General features: G+C 39.7%; 1 protein-coding gene across 1 annotated transcript in view; it reads right to left on the reverse strand.

The window, feature by feature from the left end:
• The window catches only part of LOC144048469 (uncharacterized), a 121,151-nt gene that overhangs the window by 87,743 nt on the left and 11,075 nt on the right, over positions 1-22,333 (reverse strand). The window contains exon 2 of the mRNA XM_077560480.1: positions 14,406-14,517. The gene's annotated coding sequence lies outside the window, so the exon portion shown is untranslated. The remainder of the gene's footprint in view (positions 1-14,405; positions 14,518-22,333) is intronic.

A 22,333-nucleotide genomic window follows, 5' to 3' on the forward strand; every position in this document is an offset into this window, starting at 1 on the left:
ATGGCTGGATAATACCAATTTAAAGCCCTTTCTCCTCCCCCGATGATTCCCTCCATCAAGCTCCTCCAGACAGAATACTCAGGAGGAGCCCTAATGATACGCTTTTAGCTTCAAACTTAGATGCCGGGGATTAAGAAAGAGGCCTTCTGCGTCTCTGGTGACTGCAGCCGCAAAATGGAGAGGACTGCCAGACAAGAAGTTGCAAGAGTAGCCGTTAAAATAAGCGGGCAGTTTCCTCTCATTAGAAGCCTGTGGTGACGTTCGGTTCTAAAATGGCCGGCTCTCACCAAGCGGAGCCGATAAAATTAGGAAAGGATAGAGAAGGCGACAGCTGCTGCCCTCGGCTTTGCGTAATAAAGTCGAGAGCGCTGTCGCATGCGAACCTGGCTTTTGTCAACATGGTTGTTTCAAAAGGCAACGACGCTAATCACAGGAGTTTACGCAATGCGTTTGTCTGGTGCTAGTTTACCATTACAGCAGCTAGTAAAGGTAACCTCATAAACGTCAGAAAGGTGATATTTACGGGACTTTTTCATGGACTGAAATTTGAATGGATTTAAGGGACTGATTCTGGGTAGGGCTCGTCTGTTTGAGTTGATTGTCTTTTACATTGAGGTACTTTTTTTTGGCTGGCCTTAACTCATTCACTGCCATTGACGGCTATAGATGTCAAAAATTCATTTGAACTATTTTTATTAGTTTGACATTTTTTCCACTTTTGTTAACAACAGTATAAAAACTTAGAATTAATTATTTTACATTTAGAACAGATATAAAATTTGTGATCGATCGTGATTCATCTATAATTAATTACAATTAAAAATTGTAATCGTCTGACACCCCTAATTTTTAATAATCTTTTATTCCAATAGTTAACTCATGATTAATGACAAATTTTATATCTGTTCTAAATGTACAATAAAAAAAAAAAATCTAGGTTTTCATACTCTTAACAAAAGTGGGGGGGGGGGGGAAGTGAAACTAATAGAAATAGTTCAAATAAATTTTTGACGTCTATAGCCGTCAATGGCAGTGAATTAGTTAATACACCCTAGTTAGCTTAGCGCCTAGCATTATAATATACATTATAATATTTAGATGGCTTGTTTTGTGGTAGTACTTGAATTGCATCCATTCATAATTTCAGTTCTATTATCTCGCAAGAAAACATGACATTTTCTGGATATTGTTTCTTCTTTTACTATTTGAAAGATTATCTGAAAAATCCCAATTTGTTATCTTCTCAATAACTAGAAATCAAAATGATTCAGGTCTTAAAAATAGAACTCCAGTTCCCAGCACAGAGAAAAGGTCAGCGTGATTAGGTCTTAAATGTCTGATATCAATCACAACAGCACAATTAGCTCTTATCATAAAAGCATTTTCAAAGAAGAGAGACACCCGGGCTTTGCTTTGAACTTAAGATAACAAGTCTCAGTATAGTCTGTGTTAGGGAAATGGATTTGTGTGTGTGTTTGATGTAAAAATGCAAATGTGAACACACAGACACACGCAAAGCCAAAGAAGAAGCGTTTGCAGACTTTAGAATCAGCATACAGAGGGACCTTTAAGGTCAAATCTCCCTATCCTATACATATATAATAAATCCATTTTCTGTATCACTCTATCCGCTAGGATCAGGGGAGTGGGAATGGGGGGCTATCCAAGCTGACTTTGGGTGAGAAACCGGGTATTGATTATGAAGAAAATTATTGATAAAATTAAAAATAAATAACTAAATCAATAAATGAATACAGGTGAAAATAAAAATGGATATAAAAAAATCATTGAAAAATTAAATACAAAAAAAAAAAAAGAATATAAATGTAAACAAAAACACAGATATATATATATATATATATATATATATATATATAGCTGGCGAGACTTCCCTGTTCGCTGACCCGCTCACTCAACCATTGAAAGGCAGTTTGCAACGGCAGAGCCCAACCCAAGACACGTTAGGACCGCCCCCCCCTCATTTGAATAACATTTTGACCTGACAGAGCGTCTGCAGCATGAAATAAATACATGTGAGAGCAGAGAGTTTTTATTTAATGATTGCTATTTAATTATATTTATTTTTTTAATCAAAATTTTTTTTTGTACGTTTATTTATATATATATATATATATATATATATATATATATATATATATATATATATATATATATATATATATATATATATATATATATATTTTTTTTTGAATTATATGTTTTATATTTTATTTTGGCAGTTTTCGGTCATCCATAGGAACAATGAAGATTAAGAAAAAAAATTAAATTAAGGATTTTAAGGCATCAAGACCGCCAAAGTTTTCCAAAAACATTCTTCACAAGTGGTCTGATTTTACCATCACACTTCCCTCGGGTTTGCTTCCAGCCGGCCCTGATATACACATCATTCTGTTCCTCCACCGCTTTTCCCCCCTCCCTTACCTGACAGGAGCAGCTGCACCTCATGACAGATAGGCCATGTCATCTCCAAAAATTCCACCAGCGCTGCCCTCCTCTACATTTTTTTTCCTGTCAGCACTCAGAGTGATGTTCTAATTTTACCAAGGCTGACAGGCCCGTGCGCGCACACGCCCTCACACACTTATACATATGCATGAGTGTAAAAACGTGAGAATAAACAAACAAAAACAGATGAAGTCATAAAAATGGAACGATCCACCTGTTAGCATTAAAATGATCCCCTGGATGGACGTAGAGAAAAAAAACAAAGCCCACTAGTGGCATGACCACGCACAATCCTAGATGTGGTCTCATTAAGGCCATCGAATAAGCCGCATAGCCTTCTGGGTAATCGAGTGGGGATTTGGTGGAAGGAAACCAGAGCCGTCTTACCATTCTGGGCAAAATGCCGCAACAGCAGCAGCGGCCTCTTTTCCCGTATCGATGACAAAAGCAGGGAGACGACAAGCAACCATGCGTAAAACATGAGCCTGAGAACATTTGCACAAGTCGGTCAATTATAACTTGGACATGTAATGATGCGTTGTGCTAAATGAGAGCTTGCGAAACCACACTGACACCAAAGTACGCTGCTATTACTCGCCAGTGTTAGTGTACTACGAATGCAGCCATTTCAAACAAATGTGGATAAAGGGCTCGCATGTTGCGAAGGTTAGTTTTGAGAAGTAGAAAAAAAAAATAGATTAGGTGGTCCAAAATTTTGATTTTGAGATTTCTCCAAAAATACACTATCTTAATTTCAAAAATTGTATTTAACATGTATAAAAACAAGTGATTAGTAGACAATATGTACCATTAGCTAGCTAGCCGACTCGTAGCAAGCACGTCTTCGGAAACCCGCAAATTCCTCCCTTGGAGCATCATTCCATAAATGACGCAATCCGACGTCAGCCAAATGTGACCGACGCCCACCGCCTGTGGAGTCGGCCTGACCCTTGGCACAAATACACACGCAGCAGACATCGGTGACAAGTACCATTTGCGCATGTGTGAGTAGTAATACCCCTCCAAACCACTGGCGGCAGTAGTCACTATTCCTCATTGTCAGGAAAAAGGCAACCGGAAAGCTCTTTATAGGCGCGATAAATAAAAAATGGATACGGCTATCTTTTTCATTCACGATTTACTTCCACACGAAGCACAACCTCAGGTTCAGTATTGCGTGATATAGAAATCTTGTCTTGTAACTTGATTGACATACCCTTTAACCCCGTTAAAGCCAGGAAAGCGGATACGTTATTTTGTTTTGACCAATTCTTGGTCTCTTAGCCGATTAAATGCATCGGAATATGCACGATAGGGTGACGTGAGCCTCGTAGCATGTCCCGGAATTTTATTGAAGCATATATGGTTGACGCAGTTTCGCGGGAGTTATGAAATAAATGACGACAATATGGGAGGAAGTTGACAGTGACATACTGTTAAGAAATATGTTTGTAGCCAATGACGATGTGGAAACGGCTTATTAATAATTACCATTCGATCCAACGAGGTTATTACAACTGCGCTCCAGTGTTGAAGGTAAATATATATGCAGTTATGTACCTGCAGATGCGACATTTGTTTGTTGTTTGATTTTTTTATATTTAAGGCATATAATAATAAACTTAGGTTTGTGTGAACATCACAGGTGTAAGTTCTCAAATCTGAGATATCAATTATTTTTAATGTGGTGAACTTCCAGGAAAACGTCCGTTTTCAGGGGTGACTCAAAAAGTCACCCATAGGTTTTAGAGGCATGTTTTGCCAGGCGCTTTAGGCCTTAATGGGTTAATTCGCTAGCTAATCGCTAGCCAATCAGAGTGATCAAATGTTACGACGGTTCAACGCCAATTCAACAATTAGAATCCAAGCCGCAACAGCTCTGACGTTACGACAGCGATTTATACATTAATCAGACGGCGCATATCGACGACCGGCCACTTCCATACATGCTAATAAAAATTAGCATATATGTTACATCCTTAAACGATTTTAAGTAGCGTTTTTTTTTTCTTACGTAAGCATTTCAGCTATAATATCTATCGTTACGAATCTGATGCAGTCAATTTTGCCTGATCGATCGGTATAAGAGAAACGCTTGCATCAAGGTCGCGTGTCAAAGCGTGTAACAATCACAGCGTGAACGATAGCTTCGTTAGCACGTGTTCAACGCTAACGCAAACTCGTCCAAACAAGTATCAAGTCAGACTACTGTGCAGTCCGCAAAGATGCAGCGGCTCTGTATAAATTCAGCTGAGTTGTTTTGCTTGCAACCATATGGGACTCATTTGCGAGGGGAACTTCTGGCACGGGTTCCAGGCATGGTTTTGATGTTCTTGATAGGCACGGCGCACACATTACGGCCGGCATCAAAACTATTCCAAGATAATTGTGGCCCTGTCGCCACAATGATGAAGAAAATTCTACACCTCCAGTTCAATCTGTTTTTGCCAGTTCCATATTTTTGAATAGCAATGAAAGTTTTTGTCAGTTGAGCTTTTTACGGCCACATATTCCAGTAATTGAGGGGGGAGTGAAAATATTTGTGCCTATTCAGTTACTGTTCTTCTGTTCAAAGGTTAGCAGGCAATTTTGCGTCTGCTTTTCAGTCCAGTTTGGATGAAATTGGATGAGAGGCCTTTTGAGGCAGAACTTTGGGCACTGCAACGTGTACAGACTTTAATAGTAAACGGTTTAAACCTATAAATGTTCATTTTCCCACAAATAAATATCCAAAGAATAAGAAAAAACAAGGGCAAAAGTAATGACTATAGATTACATGTAATCTGGGTAATCGTTGCTATAATGCTGCTCTTTGACGACGGTGCAATAAATTCAATGTTGGAAATGAGCTCGCCATGCTGTGATTACAATCTGACAACACCATTTGCTGAGTTTGGACTTGCGTTGCGTGCTCAATTGCACAGAAAACACATACATTACAGTTAAATGCAGATGCGTAATGCCAAAAGTAACTCATTTCGCACCGTTTTGTAGCATCAGAACAGTACTTGCATTATATCGCTTTCGGGCAGTAATCGGGAAAACTCAACACAGTCTTTTGGGTCTCTAAAAAACCAATAGACCCTCTGAGTGTTGCCTCCAGCTGCAAGAGGAACCTCAGCGGGTCAGAACTACCTTAAGTGCTTTCTTGGCAAAGTGAGAGAAACCTTAGCGAGAGCAATTTTCTGCTTTTCTCTGGAAACCTGACCCTGAATGCGAGCACCGAGTACCAGATGGCAGTATTTGTCCATCTCCACAAACGGTCAACACATCAACAGTTGTTGGGAACACCACTCGCGTTTATGCTTTCATGCTACATAAGCCTAAAACTGTAGCAGAGTTTATGAGGCCTTTTCAAAAATAATCGCCGATATAATCTTACTTTCGCATGAAACGACAAATGCTGTTAAGTACGTATAGGAAGTTAAGTAATGGCTGACAGGACGATTAATCGGATATCAGAATAATTTTTAGTAAAACATCAACGATTTTGAAACATCCATTTTGGCCGGTCCCCGAGAGCGGGTCAACCATAGGATCTCGGCGTGCGCATAGACAAGACAACAAATCTTGTTCTTTGAAATGTGAAGCAGGCCCCAAATCTTTCAAGCGGTAAGTTCAGTCCACCAGCAGCTGCACACCCGCATAAAGCGACCTCCATGAGACCCCCCCCCCCCCCTGCCTGCATCCGCCAGAGAACGAGACGCAGGATGAAGGGACAGGTTGGGTTTCATCTTCACATCGCAAGGAGACAACAGATATTGACACTTTCAGAAAGTACTCTCTATGCTATACTGCTAGCGACCACATGTTGCAAAAATGACCATCTGTGTTACAAAATGCAACAATGTCATCATTTGTATGGTTCTTGCATTGAAGTTTGGACAACAGTGCCCAGAAATCTGATCATCATCAAACTACAAGTAGTTTGGCATTTCAAATAAAATTGACATTAACATTTTGAATGAAAAAAAAAAAAAGAGAGGACGGTTTACATCACTACACACATGCACTGTCTAGAAATATAGAGCCTTATATGTCATACAAGTGTCATGTTTCTGTTCTGTGGGGGTTGGGTTTTCATTTGTTATGGGTGTTTTTTGTTTTTGTCTGTGGTTGGTGTTTTTTGTCTTGTCTTGTGTTCCTGGTTTCTTCCCCTTGTCTCGTTATGTCTAACCACGTCCACCTGTGTGTGTCTTCCCTTCCCCAGGAGTGTCTCATTAGTGTTGGTGTATTTAGCCTGTTGTGTTTGTCCAGTCGGTGTGGGTGCATTGTCAATGTTATGTGTGGAAGTTCGTGTGCCAAGTCATCGCCACAGCCAAGTCATCGCCACAGCCAAGTAGCCATTGTCACAGTCAAGTTGTCTGCGTCACAGCTAGGGGTGCTAAAAAAAAATTTTGATGCAATATATCGTGATATTACAGCACACAGTTCTCATATCGATTCATATGCAGCCGAATCGATTTTTAAAGATACATTTTTGATGGAAATATTATAGGACATAAGCCTTAATATTTTATTTCAATGCTGTTCAAACGTGAAACAGATTCTAACAAATCTACAAATCTTACAGTGTACATGTACAAGTTTACTGATTAGTATTTTCTAAACTCTTGTTTATAAAAATAAATAAATTGACTGTTCGATTCATATCAAGATTAATCGGTATCGAATCGTGACCTATGAATCGTGATACAGATTGAATCGCAAGGTACTAGGCAATTCCCACCCCTAGTCACAGCCAAGTCGTCCGCGTCACAGCCAAGAAGCCGTAGCTCCAGCAAAGTCATAGTCACTCCATGGCAAATCAAGTCACGTCACGCTCGTTCCAGTCATGGCGACCGGTCTACTCGCGTCCCGTCCAGTCATGGCGACCAGTCCAGCCCAGTCCCGTCCAATAATGGTGACCAGCCTAGGCCCGTCCAGTCATGGCGACCAGTCCAGCCCCGTCCAGTCATGGCGACCAGTCCAGCCACATCCCATCCAGTCATGGCGACCGGTCTACTCACACCCTGTCCAGTCATGGTGACCAGTCCAGCCCAGTCCCATCCAATCATGGTGACCAGTCCAGTCCCGTCCAGTCATGGCGACCAGTCCAGCCACATCCCATCCAGTCATGGCGACCAGTCCAGCCCTGTCCAGTCATGGCGACCAGTCCAGCCACATCCCATCCAGTCATGGCGATCGGTCTACTCACACCCTGTCCAGTCATGGCGACCAGTCCAGCCCAGTCCCATCCAATTATGGTGACCAGCCTAGTCACATCCAATCATGGTGACCAGTCCAGTCCCGTCCAGTCATGGCGACCAGTCCAGCCACATCCCATCCAGTCATGGCGACCAGTCCAGCCCCGTCCAGTCATGGCGACCAGTCCAGCCACATCCCATCCAGTCATGGCGACCGGTCTACTCACGCCCTGTCCAGTCATGGCGACCAGTCCAGCCCAGTCCCATCCAATCATGGTGACCAGCCTAGTCACATCCAATCATGGTGACCAGCCCAGTCCCGTCCAGTCATGGCGACCAGTCCAGCCACATCCCATCCAGTCATGGAGACCAATTCAGTCACGTCACGTCCACTCATGGTTGTCTGCTAACCTTTCTCTTTAAGGTTAATAAAAGTACCACACATTGCACTTGATTCTTGTTTCCCTGCATTCAGGTCCACCATCCCTCACCCATTCACGTCCTTCATGACAACAAGTATTTAAGTCCGGTACAGTTAATAAAGATTTTATGATTCCAAAGAGCTGATTCTGGAACTAATTGTTTACTGTAAAGGACTTATTTTGGGAAAAACTGTTTTCAAATTTAGTTCTTTGCATTTTATTATTATTAGTATTTTTAAACTGACTAGTTGAAGTGAAAGGAGACACAGTTTCATCTGGTAGTGACAGCTGGTTAGAGAGATAAAGTGCAGTGTGTGTGTGTACGTGTGTGTATTTGAGAATGCAGCTGCAGGCTGGTGACATGATGGTAGGAGGCCATAACATCATTCGAGGGTTTCAGAGTGCACAGCAACTTGATAGCCATTAGGAAGTACCCACATACAGTACATTATATAATAAATAACACTCCCATATTTCCAAGTTGTTGCAAAATAACTCTACATGCTGGTAACATTAGTAATAAAGAGGATTTATGCCACCTAAGTGAAGTTACTCATGTTATATTTATGGTTCTGCGTCTTGTTCAAAGAAAGCTTCTTTTTTTTTTTCTTCCTCCATGTGGCCCAAGGCGCGAGCTGATTATGCGGCTCGAGGGTTGGAATCCAGATTTGAGTCCAAAGACAACAGGCTTGAAATGACTCAAGCCATCGGCATCCCAACTAATGGAAACCTAATATTAAGAACGCTCCCCCGTCCGTCCCCTTGCTCTGCCATTATGGCTTTTAGCTTGTAACCTCCAGAACGCCGGCTAATGATAGCTGTAAATTAGGTTTAGTAACAACGGTGTAGGAAATGTATGGCGGGCCAATGTGACGAGGTGGAAGAGGGGAAAACAAACTGTGATTACTGGAAATTGAAGCTATTGTTTATATCTGCAGAAATTTTGTCACAGTTTTCGTAGCTCCGTTTGGTTTTCGTCGGTTCGAAAATGGTCCGTACCAAATTTATCCTCCTCGAGCACCATATAAAGCATTCCTTTGGGCAACTTTGAGTGATTTCTTGTAGTTTGTGTCAAACAGGACATTGTGAACGTGTCGTCACGTCGCCAGTGAAACAATGGCTTGTAATGTACCTCAAAAAACTAAAGTCAAGGTTTGATACTGAAAAAAAATGTTCATCACGATTATTTGGATCATAATTGCAATAAAGATGATTTAAACCATTTGTTTTTTGGTACCCAAAAAATGTTTTAACAGGTAGAAAATATTAAGATAAATTTAATTATTTGAAATGCTATAATGTAAGATCCCTATGGACCAAACAACAAAATTGATCAAATTTGTTATTTTCAAATAAAAAAGCTGCAAAATGTATACATTCAAGTATGGTATAGTATAACACTGAAATAAACTATTTCATTGGATGTCTCAAGTACAAATTCTGAACTCAAGTATGCTTACTATAGTATTAGACATTGTAAAATTAATAAACAATGATGACAAAAGTGCAACTTGTAAAAAATGTAAATAAAAATACTGCATCAACATAGTCTGAATTAGAAACAGATGTAGGACATGAGAACTCCAAAGCTTGCCTCAAAACAACTCAAAATTTGTAATAATTGTTTTGTTGTTTTACAATTATGCCCGTTTTGTAATCGTGGCGTGTAATAATCGAAATCGTAACTGAATTTCGATTAATTGTGCAGCCCGAGTCGAGGTACCATTGTACATTTACAATTAAAACACAAAATGCAATTAAACAGTAAAATGAAGCTTATAGCCATGCATGAAACCAGTTTTAAGTATTTTTAAAAAACACTTTACAGTACTTTACTTTTTTTACCTTTTATTTACAGTATTTGTACAGTAGGTAAGTTTTACGTTTGTATTTTAATCTTTATCGTTCACTTGACTGTACCTGGAGAGCGAAATATTTTTAATGTTGTGCCACTGATTTAAAGGTTTTGGTTGAGTTGAATTACATAGCAGCTAACTATTTTTATTTTTAATTTTTTTGCACTAGCATGACAGTCCAAAACATCAAAACAATGGTTTGATGATAGTGACAGTTTGGCCCTGAAAGTTGAAGAAATGGGAGGTCAGCCAGCGAGCGGAATGTGTTTAACCTCAGTCGATCCATAAAAATAAACACTGATTGACTCTTTTCCGAGTCCAATTTCTACAACTGAGACCGAAACAGTTCAAGCCAGACCTTGCTGGACCTAATAACGGATTGTAAAAGTCCCAGTAAAGACGAGCTTGACCCCATGAGGCCGAAGCCCCAGAAGCTCACTGGAATGTCATCAGTCTCCTGCCAAAGTCTCGGAGATTGCTTGTAGCTTTCTCATGTTTATCTCGCGTGACAGCTCTGGGAAAAATAAAAATAACCTCGACTCCACCAAAATCCAGGATGAACTTTTCTTTCGAGGGGGAGAGCAGCGGCCAGATGATTGATCATAATGCTAAGCCCCAGTACCATTTGCTTCACATTAATAATGTTGACTAAAGATTTCATTTGCAGTGAAGTCATATTGGTAATATTGAGCGGATAGTGGTGCCTTGAGATAAGAGTGACCTGACATACAAGTTTTTAAAAACAAGCTGTTGCAGTGAACTCAAAAGTCAGGTCACTTTATAAAAAGCAACAGTTTGAGATAGCGAACAAATGTAAAAAAAAAAAGAAGAAGGCTTCAAACAGCTTAAGGCGACTCCCAGTTAAAATTTACTGTCAAACTAAATATAGTATATAACAAAGAGTAATTGCATGTGTAAATCCACTAGCTTACTGCTAACAAAAAATAGGAAACAACCATCGACAGGCTAAAGTAGACATGCAGACAGACAATAGAGCCATACTCACAGGCTTATATTCTTTATCCTCTGTGAAAATATGAATTAGCACAGCTTACTGAGTCAAAATAGTTCTACGTTTGTGTCAGCATGACTGTATTATACTGTCTGGTGGCCAAGTCGCAAACACCAGAAGTTGCTGTCATTAATTATTCATGATGTGCAAAAATGTTTTAAAAAAAACACTTTCTATTTAATGATATTAAAAACGTAACACTTACTACTAATTATTGGTAATTCCATTCATTCTAATGGGTATGGATGATTTGACATATGAATGTTTTCAATTACCAGAGTGGTCGCGTAACAAATTAAATGTATGCTATATTTTTGGTAAGATCAGAGGTGGCATTTCCAGGTCCAGAAAGTAAAAACCTTGCCACAGTTTGGCTTTAACCCCAGCTGCAAGCTAGCTAGCTCCCTAACGGGTAAACGAGCACCATGGGAGCTAGCTAGCTAGCTAGTGAAAGAGGAATAAAATATTTGTCCTCTTTGCGTGTTCCAAAACTTGAAGACAGATTTAATGTAAGAAAAAACACCTTTGCAAAAATGATTTTAATCTAACAGAGATCTCTGGACATCGTAACAGACTCCAGTTCATCACTGAACAGGTGGAATTCAGAGCGCCGAATGTGCCTCTTCCGCGTGTAAAATGGCTTCTTATAGTTAAAACCGACCGCCTCTCTTTCATTTGTAGACAAAGCATACTCTCTGGGTACTTTTCCATGAGCGATGGCGAAAACAGAGTCAGGGGTGCGTGTTCCAAACAGATTCTGTTCTCAAGGACCAAATGTGTTTTCCCACAGAGAAGGAACTTCTAGACCAAATAATATGTCCCATGTTCAGGTCAAATTATACTGAGTTCAACACTACTTGCTTTACACGTCTATAAAACCTTTCAACATGGTTAATATAAAGAATTAAGATATTAATAATGTATAACAATGGTTAATATATGAAAATAAAGAATTTAAATGTTAATAATATCTAACACTAGCACCAGGGTCTAAAGCCATACTATGGCGAGGTTTGGCTTTATTGGCAATTCCATTCATTTTAATGGGTATGGATGATTTGACATATGAATGTTTTAAGCAACTATGACAAGGTTTGGCTTTAGCCCCAGGTGCTAGCTAGCTAGCTCCCTAGCAGGTAAACGAGCACCTCAGCTAGCTAGCACCAGGGGCTAAAGCCAAACTGTATTAGGGTTTTTACTTTCTGGACCTGGATTTGCCACCTCTGGGTAAGATGAGTACATTTACCCTCAAACTCGCCTACACATTATTGACAAGAGCACGTCCAAGCAGTGCACCCGGACAGGAGTTACAGCAGCTCTAATGCAAAGGCTGTTGGCATTTTATCACTCCAATTAGAGTTAAAAAACACCCGCAATAGAGGCCGTTTGAATGGCCGTGGGTGAGAAGAGGAAAAATGTGAAGAGCCTACAACCCCCCCCAGCAGGAGATGTTTTATTAGCGCTGTTTAAAAGGCCGGCTTGTGAAACATCAAGCAACAGGCGAGTGGCCGCTCAACCGTGGCCTCGGGTTCGGCGGCGCGGCTACGTCGCAGGCTATTTTCACCCTCTTCGCGGCTTTATTTGACATGCTAGCGCGTAGACATTCTTGTTTCAAGACACAATAATCATTTTTAACTGGAGCTCCAAGTCCAGAGTCCCACCTGCGAGGGGGAGTCGGGATGGATTCGGGTGGTCCCGGCTTCTTTTGGTGTCTTTGCAACGTCATAGAGAGGAAGGAATAGGCCGAGCAGAAGAGGTTAGATAAATAGGAAGTATTGGAGGACGTCAACACCTCAACGTGGTGTAGAATCGACTTACAGACCCAGCGTGGATTCATACACACAAGGTGTACGTGGTATCTTTCCCTCACTAACAAAAAAAAAAATCGGACTTTGACATGTCATACGGATATTATTGCTTGGCCCCAAAATAAAAAATGAATTCCAGGCGGTCAAGATAAATCATGTTGGGGAATACTAAAAAAAACTGTTTAGCACTCATGATGCAGACCTCCGCCAAGGCTTGAACTCAGAACAAAAATGTGTCACGTTCGTCCATTTTTTGTTAGTTATGATTCTGGAGTAGGATGGATCTTTTGCTGCCATAGTGACCGAAACACACATATACATACAGTATACAGTAGATCACTTGGAGAACTTCTACAGCAGGAATGTCAAATTCATTAGTGTTATGGTTTCCCTCAGAGAGCCCGTTAATGACGGTGGAATTATTTTAAACGTGTCATCATCTCCTCATATTAACATATATACACGCTCGCCACTGCATTTCATCGTTGTAATCAAGTAACGATACTGTATAAAAGCGAAAATTGCAATACTCTACTGCTACATCCGGTGGTGGTTTGCGTGTCTTTCTTTGCTCTGGTTACTCAGCTAGAGTTTTTTTTTTTTACTTTCTATTTAATTGATGTTATATTTCCCTTCTTCAAAACATAACACTTTTTCTGTTTATTTCTTTGTTTTTTGGCATTGAGATTGGAACGGATTATTGGCAATTCCATTCTTTTTAATGGGGTTGGATGATTTGACATATGAATGTTTAAAGTTGAACAAACTAAATTGATGGTACATGTTTGGTAGGATGGGTACAGACAATTACTTGGAAACTGCAGATGTGGCTGTGTTCATGATTAGCCAATCACACACTCAAAATCATGTTAAATCGGGAAATCGGAGAACAACTTCCATCATTTAACGTGCCTCTAATTAATGCCAAATAAAATATTAGCTGTTCTAGTAGGCTTTTCGTGATATTTCCAACAGAAAAAGATGTTTTTTTAATTATGAGGCACTTAAAAAAACCCAAAAAAAAAACATTTAAATTGTACAAGTTATAGGTCACAATGCTTTTCTATGATTAAAGCTACTAACTGCAAAAAATTTAATTTCAAATCGCTACTGCCACCTGTGGCCTAAAAATTAAACTGCATTTTCCTTTCTTCACGTACACAAACACGCACACGACGTCACATCCGCGGACAGAGGGCGGGAAATTCGAACCCAAATCCAGTCCGGAAACTATTATCCCATTATTAACAGCTAAGGTGTTAATCTACTCATTAAAAAAAAAATTCAGTCATTAATTATTCAATAAAAAGGCTATTGTAAAGATATTTTGGGTGCAAATTGTTGCAAAGTGCAGCACTAATCATGCTTTTTTTTTTTCCCCCATCGCAAAAGAAATGGCATTTAAACAGGGGTGTGTAGACTTTTTTATTTTTATTATTATTTTTTTTATCCACTGTAAATGGACTTGGCACCCGCAAAGACATGGTCATCATTACAGTAATTTGAACACATGGGTTGTTGCAATGTTATCCTCATAAATCCACCTGCAAAGTCTAAATAGAGCTGAGTTGGAAGAGTCGCAGAGATGCTGTGCAACGGCTCGTTTGCAAACAGTGAGCACTAAAGGGTGGTCCGCTGTGTTTATCATGGTTTACCGTGTCCTCCTTGGTCTGTGTTCACTCCACGCTGTCAGTGTGGGTGTTCTTCATTTACGCCTTGGACCAAATGCCCCAGGGACGGATGCGTCGGCGAGGACACTCGTGCGACCTTCAGTTTGAAAACAGATAGAAAGACGGCATTGAGTGGACTGCCAAGGTTTGCCATGATGTGTTTTGTAAATATTGTGTCATTATTTTTGTCATGTTAAAAAGGATTCACAGGGACCAACAACCTTTTTCTTTTCTTTTTTTGCCCAAACATTTTGAAGTGATTCCTTCCTTTGTGAAACTATTGTGATAATTAAAAGGGAGACTTTTCACTTGAATAGTCTAATTTGTCAAAAGTCTCAGTCTAAACTTGACAATAGTACATTAGCAGCAGAATGGATATAACCAACAAACAACTCATACAATTTAACAATTTGATGGTGACAAAGGTTGCAAAAACGGTGAGGGGGGCTTCAGTTTACTTTTGCAGACTTAACATAATTCAGGTTTCACATCTTCTATATACAGATAACAGAAACAACCCCAGTTCAGCCGGACCTACAAAATGCTCCCCCCCCCACACACACACAAAAAATGCTATATACTGTAGGAGTGGGAATCTTTGAATGTCTCACGATTCGATTCTGATTTTTGGGTGTGCGATTTTCGATTTAGGCCGATTTTTTTATTCAAAATGATTTTATTGACAATGATTTTTGCTTCAATTTATAGATGCTCAAGGAATCGTAATGATCTACTCCAGCCTGACTCGCTAATGCTAATTAGCGCGCTACTCGCGGCACTTTTATCACTCAAAAGAACGGCTCCACGCTGCAAAAAAACCCCTACTTTTATTGGAATAACTTGATCGTGACTTGTTCCATCTACTCTCTAATGTGGCTACAACTTAACAGTGTATCAGACCGCGTGGAACCACACTGCCTCTAAGTGGCCAAACCGGGTACAACATAAACACCGCTCCCAATAAAGGCACGCACAAACAAAGGGAAGACCGTATGAAATAATTTAAATAAAATCGATTTTGGGACATTTAAAATCGATTCTGAATCGTGCTAAATGAGAACCGATTTTTGGGCACACCCCTAATATACTGTATACGCCATACCGCTGTCAGGAAACACTACCAACTATTTACATACAATGTAAACAGTAATACTGTACTGTTATTTGGAACTCAGCCTTAGATAAGATAAATGGAATTATGAACAGTTTGAAATAGCAGTAAGAGTTAGTACGGGTTAATCAGAGGCCCTTTAACACACTCATTTAACATGCCAGCACGAGTCCATAGCACTGTCACTGAAACACAACCTGCATGTAAAACTGCTTAAATGGAAACAGTAATGCTACATTGTATTTTTTTTTCTTTCTTTCCAGGCTCCAAAATGCCATTGTCCTCTAAACAAAGGGCCCAAAGCGACACTCTTTCATCTGCCTTCAGTTGAGTCGTGTGTAAACATTCGCTTAATCATAGCAAACGTCACATTTACGGGCATCCCCGTGTGTGGTGACAATTGTTACGTAAGGGCGACCTCACAAAGCTGCGTTTGCACGTGGACATAAGCACCAGGTGGGCTCCAGCTCATTGTTTATACTCATTTGGGAGAGGGGGAACCTCCTTCGAGCGACATCAGCTCCAACCAGACAACCACCATACGAGAGTGGTCTCTTACTGTAAATATTTTCTTAGCTGTGCATTTGTCAGGCTCCCTCCTAAGAAGGTGTGAAGTTGGACACCACTTAGACAGCTGCGTTATCAAGTCGAGAGTACATCACATGTTGATGAAGACGACTATAGCGGATTCATTAGCATTGTTGTCGTAGCCACGTCAGCTTCGGAAAAACTCCTCAGAGTGGGCAACCAACTGATTTCAAAACGGGGGATAACATCGTTAACTCGCTGATGTAGGAAATGGGCAATGAATGTTTTTTGTTTGTTTGATGTAGACTGCTTTGATAGCTTCTCGTGCTAGCTATCAGATAGCCCCCTGTTAAATTCTTACTTGGCATTTTGGCCTGGGACAACAACATTCGTAAACTAGATGAAGCAATTTCTAGAGAAATTGTGTGTGAATGCCGAAATGCTGAATAAAAAATATATAGAAACATGGCAACATACAGAATGATGTGGAATGTTATTGAAGATATGGAATTATGTCAAATGGTATTGAACGATTTGGAACGATAGTAAATGATATTGAATGTTTGTGAAAGGCAGAGGTGCTAACGCTGCATTCAAGGATGTGGAATGATATTGAATATTTAATGATATGAAATGATATTGTGAAAATGTGCAATATGTGAGTGAAACGTGTGGAATTTTTGGTATGTGGGAATGTTGAATATCATTCCCACATTTTGAATGTTGAATGGAAAGGAATTGCTAAACGTGTTGTTGGAAATGAATGGGGAATCTGTGGGTCAAAAACGTAGAATTATGTGGACCGTGGAAACATTTTGCACGGGTGAATTATATCAGATTGAATAGCAAGGTGAATGTTTGAATAGGAACGATACTGAATTCCTAATAGGAACGATTTGAACGGTAACCTTAAGTCCTAACCCTAAGAAATTTTGATGGTGAAAAATGTGCAATATTTAGCGGATAAATTGGGAATTTTTGCTATGTAAGAATTGGGGGAGTGCTGAAGATTGATCCCAAGCTGAATTGAATGAGCTCAACGGTTTGAATTTCGAAAGGGAGGACTTTTTTGAATGTCTCATTCAAAATGAATGGGGATTTTTGGGGTGGAAAATGTTGAATTGTGGGAAAATGGTAAAAGCTCGGAATGAGAAAAGTAATAGCTCACGACGCGTGAATTTTCGGAACATATTGAAGTTAGAATGGTTTGAATCGATCAAGAATTGTAAAAGTAGTTGAAGGATAAAAAGTGGCGGCATAAAAAGATATAATAATAAAACTAAAGGTAGAATAACAAACAGTTTATTACAACCATCAACCATGGATGATGCAATATGGACAGTTGGACACAATGAGAAATGGAATGAATAGATATCTTAAAATGTTATTTACTCCCCTCCAGTCCAACCTACAAGACAAAGAGTGGCTTCTTTTTTCTCTCAAGATAAATAATTATTTGCGATAGCGTAGCTGAAGGGAAAATGTGATGTTGCAGGATTGGAATGCCTCCGTTGTGTACTGCCAAAGCTGAGCTGGAAGCATTTAGCAGAGAACCTGTACTCGGAACCGCTAATAACTCGCAAAGAGGAGCACACATCTGGTCGGACGTCTGAGGCATGAGAGGTTAAGATGATTGAAACTGGGCCACCGATCTCTGCCATTCGCAGCCTGAGAATGAGGCCTAATGTTCAACAAAAATCTTAAGTACAGGAAATAGGCCTGTTATCATAATACAGCCATGTGCCTTGGCAGACAACCAAACGAAAATTGCTTTGTGTTTACTATTTTTGAGTTGGGCCAAACGTTTATGGGTGGATAAATCACAAATCCGCAGCAAAGATACCGCCGTCGCCGAGGTGTTTATTTTGGTTGCCGTTGCTAAAAAGTGTATCAGATAGATAGAACAAGTAGGAGTTTATTTATGCAGCTATCAGCTTTGTTAGAGGGTTTAGATGATAATCCGAAAAGTTTCGCCCTCTAAGCTACTGGAAAGCTTCTTCGAGAGACAGAAATACATTTCAAGTGTCTTGACATTTTGAATAGAACTTAAATCCAACAACAATTCTATTTTAATATTGGTAAGTCTTTTACTTTCAACGTGAAACTCACTGCATCGTACCGTCTCAAACTGAGCCGTGCTTTAATAAATCGCATCGTAATCCCACATAATCGAACCGGATCAAATGACAATTTCAAATGTACCAACCTTGAATCGTATCACGCTCCATTTATATATGTACTGTGTGTGCTAGCTAGCTGCCTGTTCCTCCACAAATGCTAATTCAATAACATTTTCAATAGGGTGCCAAAAAAATTTGAAAGTGGAACGATTCAATTTGGTTTGACTAATTGCTATTACGAATCGATTCGATATGTTACAGTTCAATGATTGATGCAATGACTTTTTTGTTGTCATTTTACATTTGAAAGAACTTGACAATACGGTAAATGTGCCATTTCCGTCTAGATATAGCTCACCAATAAAAGACGGATAGATACACATTTCAAAGTGGAACTATTCGATTAGGTTTGATTTGATGCACTCGCATCTTTTACCCTAAACAATTGAAGGATGCGCAGTAGGATACATTTCACTAAGCCAAAATTGACAATCCGTGCACACACTTTATATAATTTTCACTTAATCTACCTAAAGACCAAACAAAAAATCACAACTTCCTCATTTGAGGTCAAATTTTGACAATTTTCAAGCGCACACACGTTCACACGGGTAGAACAATTTGCCGAAACCTTTTAGCATCTTTTCCCCACCGAGTCGGCCCTCAGGAAAGTGTCGGGATAATAATTGCGTGTCAAGCATTTTTGCGTTTGATTCCCCCCCGTGTGAGGAACTGGCGCTTGGGGGCTGCTGCCACTTTATCGTCCGCCAAGAGGAACACTCTGTTGAGGCCTCTTTTCATCTGGCCCTTGGGCGAGGAGGATTTGATATTTATTAAAAATAGAGATCAGTGTATTTCCTGCAGTTCTGACTCCATAACCTCGGGTTATGTCAGTGAGGCGGACCACACAGCGACTGGATGTGAAACACCTCCGCTGCATGTTTACCTGACCTGCCATTTGAATTTTGCTTCCTAAGATGTGCAAGTCGGGACTTCATTACGCTTGGAATCCGTTCCGTGCTGCCTTGATCTTAAAAGTATGCTTGGTCTTTGTCGCATGCATTTCAACTAGACATATTTGCATTGAATCTGTTTGGCTTGGGTCCACCACTAATGGGTTCGAGCACATTGTATTTCCATATGATCCTGGAGAGCTGCCATACTTTTTAGGGACCACTGCTTTTTTTCTAATTTTTTTTTTTAAGAATGCATACATACATTAAGCATACATGCCATAGAGAAAGAACAACTGCCAGCAACCCTCCCCCTAAAATTCACTTTCGTCTGCAAAACATCTGGAATTCATTGGGAGAAGGAGGATGAGGAGGTTTCAGGGGCGGGGGGGAAATGAACTCCAAAAGGAGTCTGTAGATTTGGACACAGCCCCCTGACTTGAGCTTCCCTCGAATGGATTGGTTCGGCTTGCAAACAGAAACTTTCTGATTAGATGTCTTCAAAAGACTTTTGCTTGGCTCTTGTTGTGACAGCAGTGGGGAAAAAAAACCCTGCTTTTGTTCAACACAGACTACAAATGTATTATTTAACATTTCTATAAGTAAAAAAAAAAATAAAGCAGAATATTTTTTGACTGATGTGATCCACCTGCAATCTGCTCACAACATGACTTTATGCAAGGTTGACCATCTAGTCTTAGTCATATTTATTTGTAAATGTCTGCCATTACATTGCCCCCTCAACTTCATTAAATGGTAGAAAAATGAGTCAGTGTGACCCAAAACCTACCGGGAAGTCACGTGACTATTACTTTTGTCTATGTGATCAATTCATTTTTTTTTTTTCTGGAGAGCTCAGTATTGTTCATTCGGTAATTTTACCGATTTGACATGTCATCATCATTGCTCTCTTTCTTTTTTCTTTTTTTTTTGTATGTGGGTGATCAATTCAAATAGGCCTTTAGTAGTGATTATTTTGTTTTCTTCAGTGGTTTTAAATGTAATAATAGTTTTTTTTGTTAGAATGAATATATATTCACTGGGATTCTGATTCAATATGTTGTAGCTCAGTTCGATAAGGCATGACACAAAGAGTTTCTTGTTGTCAATTTGTATACATCAATAAAATTGTCAGTGCTGTAAATCCGGCATTTACTTCAAAAAGGTATTATCTCTCCGGAAAAAGACGATTCCATACGTATTTTGATATATTTGAAAGTGAAATGATTTGGTTCTGTTCGATTTGATGCACTCACATCTTTAAAATCAAAACACCCCTAATATAGACATATGTACACACTCACGGCTTTGGGGAGACTCGAGACAACATTAAACATGGCTGAGTTAAATACAACCGCTGATGTATGCTCAACAAGTTACTCGCATCACAGGTCAATTGGTTTGTGTAAAAAATGTTAATCAGTTTCAAGAACTGCACCTAAGCCACGTTGTGTAGGTGTACTTTTACTGCCAAAATATGAGAGAAAATATTTGTCTAGAAGTGCTTGTTAAAGGAAATAAAGTATGTTGCAGTGCCTAAAGCAAATAGTTGTGCAGTAATAGCGGGATGCACGCTGCATGGTGGCCTCTATGAAGTGAATTACATCTGTTTTTTTGTCGGTCTGAGACATTAATCATAACCTGCTGCAATGGTCTTTACAGTGCAAGACAAAATACCCACATTGTACTGAACTTTTTTTTTTTTTTTACCCACACCTGTTATATATGTAGGTGACATTTTTGTCTGCAATTATCTCAAAAAAAACAAAAACATCATAAACTCCTGTTTTATTGTCATATCGTGGTGCATAGAAAACAAACTGGCTCAAAATGACAAAAAAAACTTATGGCATGTGCAGATGTACCCCATTAAACTTAAAAAGTGTGAGGGAAAAAAAAAAAAAAAAAAAAAAAAAAAAAAGTCAAGACCCTGATTTTATTAAGTTTTGAATTTTGGCGTAATAAAAACTTATATTTTACTTATGGTGATAATTAGCATAAAATTCACTACTCCTTCCCTCAAAATACATACCTAATGAAAGCACTACAAGCATCCTGAATACATTTGACCTCTCGCTGCAATCATGACTTCACAAAAACACTTTTTTTCCCCTCCACTCGAGTTACTCAAGCGGGAGAGCGCCCTAATTGTTTGCTTTGCTTCCTGCTAGCGGCACACGTCTGCTACCGCGCATGACACTGGCAGCAGCAGATGTGTGCCGGGTTGCAGAATAAATAAACTGGGCCAAGATGATGCTGTCCGCAGAAGCTAAATATTGACTTAACGACCTGTAATCAGATTCACTCACATGACAGAATGGAAATAAACAGCAACACGGGCCCAAGTCGACCCTCCCACCACAACACAGGAACACTTGCCGGGAGCTGGCGAGAAAGAAAAAAAAAAAAAAAAAACGCCACTTGGGAATCTCAACTCAAGCCGGTCGGTCGCGCAGTGGGAACTTGCCTGTGACACAAAAGGCTGTGCTTAGCCTATGGCAGATGTAGTTTCATGTGTGGCAGTCCTGCGCATTGCATCTTTGGCTCTTAATATAAACCTGTGGAAGTTTAGTTTAGAGGTTTCTTTTTAACTAAGACCAATTCTCTTCATCTGGTTCCACGATAAACACAACGTGCATTCTTTGGGGGTTCTATAAATTAGCGCTCTAAAATAAAGAGGGGGAAAAAAAAAAACTTCATGTGGCTCGAATTTGGAGATTAAACAATTGTTGTAAATCAGGAGCATCGAGGGGGCAATAAATCTGTCGTTCCATCTCTCTTGAGGTCCATGTTAGCCGAATGTGATGTACAATGCTTCACTCTGGGAATCACTCCTGGAGATCCCGATGGGCCAGTAACCGGCCGGTATGAATTTCATAAATGAATATGAAAAAAAAATCAACACTTGCATTTTCACCCAAATATTTTGACTTGTAAATCGATCAAGCTATTTTCCCAAAACTACACATTTTTTGTGCATGTCAAATGCTCGTTAATTAGCCAAAATAGGGATAAACAGTAAACAGCAATATTTTTTTAAGCAAATGGATTTCGCTGTCAAGGCCGCTGCAGCAACTCGCTCAGAGTAAAACTATTCAGGCTAAATCTATGCAAAAAACATTATAATTTCACTGGAGACTCATGTTTTCAATGCAGAGCAAATTTACTGAACTTCTTTAATTTGCCCAATTTCTTGTAATG

The sequence above is a fragment of the Vanacampus margaritifer genome, chromosome 3, assembly GCF_051991255.1.
Source record: "Vanacampus margaritifer isolate UIUO_Vmar chromosome 3, RoL_Vmar_1.0, whole genome shotgun sequence".
Taxonomy (NCBI): domain Eukaryota; kingdom Metazoa; phylum Chordata; class Actinopteri; order Syngnathiformes; family Syngnathidae; genus Vanacampus; species Vanacampus margaritifer.